General features: G+C 46.7%; 1 pseudogene; it reads left to right on the forward strand.

The window, feature by feature from the left end:
- The first annotated feature begins 3489 nt into the window (after positions 1–3489).
- LOC121443212 lies at positions 3490–5086 on the forward strand (annotated as a pseudogene).
- The last annotated feature ends 941 nt before the right edge of the window (positions 5087–6027 follow it).

Consider the following 6027-nt stretch of genomic DNA (forward strand, 5'->3'; position numbering starts at 1 on the left):
GACCTTGCTGAATGAATGGGGATGTCCCCCATAGGCTCATGTATTTTAGCACTTAGTCCCCAGCTGGTGGCACTGTTGTGGGGGGGGGGGCGTTTAGGAGGTATGGCCTTGTTGGGAGACATATACCACTGGATGTGGACTTTGGTGGTTTAAAGACTCACATGATTTCCAGTTTGCTCTCTCTGCTTCACGTTCGCACTTGAAGATGTGAGCTCTCAGTTTCTGCTGCCATGCCTGCCCCTGGCTGCTCTACCTCCCCACCATGGTGAACTCATCCCTCCGAAACTGTAATACCCATAAACCCCTTCTTCTGTCATGACCTTTGGTCATGGTGTTTTATCACAGCAACAGGGACATATCTAATATACCAAACAAACAGAGAGTGTATGGAAGAGAAGTACAAAGGAAAAGACACATAATTCAATCAAAACCCTACAGATGGAGCTGTCCCTATGCCTTGTATGAAATACCTGAAGGATTAGAACAATGAATCTCACCCTCCCAGTAACTTCCATTTACATAGTATTATTCAGTCAGTTTACGAAATCATTTAACAAACATCTACTGGTTGAGCTTCCATGTCCTTGCAATAACTCTTCAAGAACTTTCCAATTTAAAAGAAGAAATCCAGAACTGTAGGTGTGGCTCAAGGGGTAGAGCCCCTGCCTAGAATCCCCAGTGAGGGGCTGGGGCGTAGCTCAGTGGTAGAGCCCCTGCCTAGAATCCCCAGTGAGGGGCTGGGGATGTGACTCAGTGGTAGAGCCCCTGCCTAGAATCCCCAGTGAGGGGCTGGGGTGTGACTCAGTGGTAGAGCCCCTGCCTAGAATCCCCAGTGAGGGGCTGGGGTGTGACTCAGTAGTGGTGTTTTAGAACTGATGCTGAGGAAATGTCTATTCTTCCATGAAAAGAAAAACATGTACAATGAGAGAGTCTGCATTTCATACCAAATTAGATAACCAATCATTTTTAGATTGACTTTGGACCATTCACTGGTATTTGGTTATTTTGGCTCTGCTCTTCCGTTCCAAGACGTTCCCACACACTAGCTTTATTAATCACGCTGCTTAAGATGCTAACAAAGAGTTGAAGAAACAAGACAACTGGTGTACATCACACAAAAACGTTTGACCTTGGCCTTCAGTAGAAAACGTTCTCCACTTGAACTGGGGGAGACAAACTGATAGTTATTTTCTATAACGCCCATTTTTCTCTTCCACGGTGTAGAACTTATAACTAGTACCCCAAAAAAGCACATAAGGATTATACTATGACATGTTTGCTGCGTTTATGCACTGCATGTTGTTTAAATCAATTAAGCACGCTTATCTCTTCATATACCAAATCTTTTTAAAGATTTTTTTAAAATATTATTTATGTTGTGTAGGGGTGAGGATATTTTGTCTATATGTATGTCTGTGCACCACATGGATGCCGGGTGACCTTGAAGTTCAGGGTAGAGCATCAGATCCCTGAAATTGGAGTTAGAGACAGTCCCAAGCTGCCTTGTGCATACTTGGAATCAAACCCAGGTCCCCTCAAAGAGCAGCAAGTGCTCTTAACCGTTGAGCCATCTCTGTACTGTCTGAGAGTGTGTGTGTGTGTGTGTGTGTGTGTGTGTGTGTGTGTGTGTGTGTGCATGGCATGCATGTAGGTATGCACATGTGAGTGTAATATCCACAGAGGCCAAAGGAGGGCATTGAAGCCTCTGGAGCTGGCCATGCAGGTGGCTGAAAGGGTCCCGACGTGAGAACTGGGGACTGGACGCTGGTCCTCTGCAGAAGCAGTCGGCACTCTTAACAGATGCCCCATCTCCCTGTCCCCATTTACCAACTCTTTGTGGTGAAAATTTCCAAATCTTTTCTTCTGACTTTTGGAATGTATTATACAAATTTCTGTCTGCACAGTAGTGCCTGTCAGCGTTTGATTATGAAATCCCAAGGAGCTTGCAGTGAACTCTAGATCATGGTGCTATTTGGGGAAGCACTGGGAGGCTCTGGAAGTGTTGGGAGATGGCGCGCCTAGTTGGAAGAGATAGTTCACTGAGACTCACACTTCGAAGGTTCTCTGCAATGTCCAGTTCCATGGTGGCTCTCTGATTCCTGTTCACTTTGAGGTGAAGACAATTAGCCTCCATTCAGTGCTCCTGCCACGATGTTCTAGCCAGGCCAAGCCACCATGGGCTGAACCCTCTGAACCTGTGAGCTAAATAAATCCTTCCTGCCCTGTTGTTTTCCGATAGTTCTGTCAGAGCTATGTAAAAGTAAAAGCAAATGCAGCACCGGACAGTTTTCACTGGTGTTAACAACAATACAACTGCTATTGATCACAGGGGTGAGATTTTATATGAGCATGTGTATATGTATATATTCTATGTTTCTGAGGATCTGCCTGTATGCATGTTTGTGTACCATGTATATGCACCGCCTGTGGAGGTCAGGAGAGGGCATCAGATCCCTGGAAACTGGAGTTGGCTATGAGGCAACACATGGGTGCTGGGAACCAAACGAGGATCTCTGGAAGAGGAACCAGTTCCCTTAAGCTCTGAGTCATCTCTCCGGCCTCCAAAGTGGGTGTGCCTTTTAGCTGAGCATGTGGCTGCCCACTAGACTTGGGTCTCAGCCTCTCCTGTCGCTCTAGAGACATGTGAAAACACTGTGGTGATGAGACAAGGCTGATAGCCTGACGCCCATCAGTGCCACGGGAATTGCCATTATCCTACCTTCAGAATGGGCAGAGCTTCAGGAGACATTCTCCGCCAAAGATGCACAAGTGGTCAGAGAGGCCTTCACCATAACCACAGTCGGGGTTTGGGGAGACGGTTATTGGCTAAGGCCCTTGCCCTGCAAGCAGCAGTCATAAAGCCTGGTGTTAGGATCTTCAGAACTCACATAAATGTAAGGTGGGCATGGTGGCTTGCCTGTAATTACAGTGCTCAGAAGTCTGAGACAGGAGCCACAGAGCAAGCTAGCTGGATGGGTGAGCTCTGAATTTGACTGAGAGACCCTGCCTCTGGCCCGAGATGGCTCAGTTGGTTATGACCCTCACCACCAAGCCTGGCAACCTGAGTTTGATCCTAGGAACCCACGTGGTGGAAGGTGAGAACTTACTCCCACGAGTTATCCTCTGACCTCCCCCCCCGCGCACACACACACTAAATAAACGCAATGGAAGAAAGGAGGAGAGGGAAATGGGGAGAAGTAAGCCACCTTTAGACAAGCTCATCTCAAGATTTTAGGGGAACAACTAAAGAATGTTAGTGAAAATCTAGCTCAGCGCTACATTGGGATGATAAACTATCTGGACCTGAGAGTTGTAGAAACATCCATTTCCACCTCAAAGTTCTACTTTGTCCTCTAGAGAACCCAAAACAAATCTGAAGCCTGACAGTAAGCCTACACACCTGTGACCAGGGAGACTTTGCACCCATACCTATCTGTGGCACCAAGTAGGTCCTGAGAAACAAGCCAGAAGGACCAGCCAAGACCACCGATGAACGAGAAGTGTGAACAAGAGGGAATCGTCACCCCTGAGCAGCTTATGCGACTGAGCACCATCATCGCCTGCAGGCGGGTAGTTGGATTATTCTTGCCCCTCATTCAGAAACACACTACACTGATTCCAGCCCTGAAAATGAAAAGAAGTGTAGGAGGTAACCATGGAGACGGAAAGGCACAGAGAAGTCAAGGTAAGAAGAACAGCAGGTGTAAAGGAAGAAAACGAAGCAAAACTGGAACTTCAAAGCTCTGTGAACTCAACTCTGCCGGGCCCCGCCCTGAGCTAATGGCATGCAAGCCTATGCCAATCTGCCCATGTAATTTAGTTTTAACCCATTCTGAATCTAGTTAATACAAAAGTTACAAAGGAAAAGAAACACATTAACAGTATTTCAAAATGCCTGGCTACAGACTCTCACAGAGAAGTAAAGTCAGATTAGCTGGAAAATGAGGCTAGAAAGGAGACATCAGGACGATGTCAGCTCCCATGCAATTATGTCATGATCTGTGAGCACTGGCAAAGCTCAGAGGTCATCATATGACTTCCTTTAGAAATAAGTATTAGGGCTGGGAGCACTGCTCAGTGGTAGAGCCCCTGCCTAGAATCCCCCAGTGAGGGACTGGGGTGTGGCTCCAGGGTAGAGCATCATTTTATGTGTTTCCAGTGTTATGAAGACACTGGAAAGCAGGTATGGGGGACACACATCTGTAATCCCATCACTAGGGAGGTGGACAGTGAGCCTAACCCAGGTCCTTTGCAAGAACAGCAAGTGCTCTTAACTGCTGAGCTGTCTCTACAGCCCTGGGCCAAACTGTCTTGAACTACACATATGCTCCTCTCATGATGCTGTGTTGTGAGAGCCACATTCCCATCACACATGTCTGTGTGCTTTATTCGACTATAATAACGATTAACATGGCTGGCTGGTGGCGCCCGGCGACTCGCCGGCCCGCTCCAGCTTCTCCCGCGCTTCCCGGAGGCCGACCTGCGGGGTCTGCCATGCGGGCCTCGACCTTCATTGGGGCTCCATCCCCCACTAAGACTACTTTTAAGAGATGCTGAGTGGATACGTTTTAGAAATGTGGTGTCGCTTTCTTTTAAGGTTGCGATGGCTGAGGTTTACCTCCGAGGTTACAATTTTTTTTTTTTTTTAAGTTTTTCGAGACAGGGTTTCTCTGTAGCTTTCGAGCGTGTCCTGGCACTAGCTCTGTAGACCAGGCTGGCCTAGAACTCACAGAGATCCGCCTGCCTCTGCCTCCCGAGTGCTGGGATTAAAGGCGTGTGCCACCACTGCCCGGCCGAGGTTACAAATTTTTGTGTTCTATCTTTATAGGCTGAAGGGGATACTAAAGGAGATAAAGCCAAGGTGAAGGACGAGCCACAGAGAAGATCGGCAAGGTTGTCTGCTAAACCTGCTCCTCCAAAGCCAGAGCCCAAGCCTTAAAAGGCCCCCGCAAAGAAGGGAGAGAAGGTACCCAAGGGGAAGAAGGGGAAGGCCGATGTTGGTAAGGATGCCAATAATCCTGCAGAGAATGGAGACGCCTAAACAGACCAGGCACAAAAAGCTGAAGGTGCTGGAGACGCCAGGTGAAATGTGTGCGTTTTTGATAACTGTGTACTTCTGGTGACTGTACAGTTTGAAATACTATTTTTTATCAAGTTTTATAAAAATGCAGAATTTTGTTTTACTTTTTTTTTAAAGCTATGTTGTTAGCACACAGAACACTTCATTGTCTTGGGTGGGGAGGAACATGTGTCACTAGCAGTGTCTCCCAAGCTGGATGAATGATGGTTCATGATGGAAAACATCTTTCCCTGATAATTTTGAAAGACTCCTCTTGGCTCCCTGGAGAGGCGTCCTGGGGACATGTTGACATGTGCGGCCACCATGGCACAACATGCCTTGTGTGGGAAAACTCAGTTCATTTTTATATCCTCCTCCCCCTGTACCATCAACATAGACTTAACTCCCTTAAGACCAGAGAACTGTTGGAACCTGATCCCCAAAATTGGTTTTGCCAGTCTGTTGGGCAATCCGGATTTTGTAGTGATACCATTGAGTGTCCTCAAAAGCGCAGCGGTCCTTTTATAGAAGATTGTGGATCTGCAGATTGATAATTCTGCCATTTTCATTTCATTTCCTGAAAGTCAGGGTCGGCTTGTGAAGAGTTGTGAAACAACATCCTCGATGTGAAATGTCAGCCCTCACTCTAAACTCCTCCCCCTTTGCAGAGCATCCAATGAAGACTCACTGGGTTTTATAGTGGCTTTCTGATTTTGGTAGTCGATACAAGAAGGGAGTTTGGAAGTTCTTGTATACTGTTACTGATTGTCTGCCCATGTTCTGCCTGGAAAACCATGATTGTTTATGGAAAGTGTCTTTAATAAAGCTGGATACAGTTTGGCTTGGAAAAAAAAATAACGATTAACATGAACTGTTTCACGGAACCAGAAAGATGATTATAAAGTTTATTGGAACAATATACAGAGTGGCTGAATTATTTGCCATGCTTAAAAGTCGATTGCTCTCTC

The sequence above is a fragment of the Microtus oregoni genome, unplaced genomic scaffold (assembly GCF_018167655.1).
Source record: "Microtus oregoni isolate MIOR12 unplaced genomic scaffold, Mior012 000102F_ref0000329, whole genome shotgun sequence".
NCBI lineage: Eukaryota > Metazoa > Chordata > Mammalia > Rodentia > Cricetidae > Microtus > Microtus oregoni.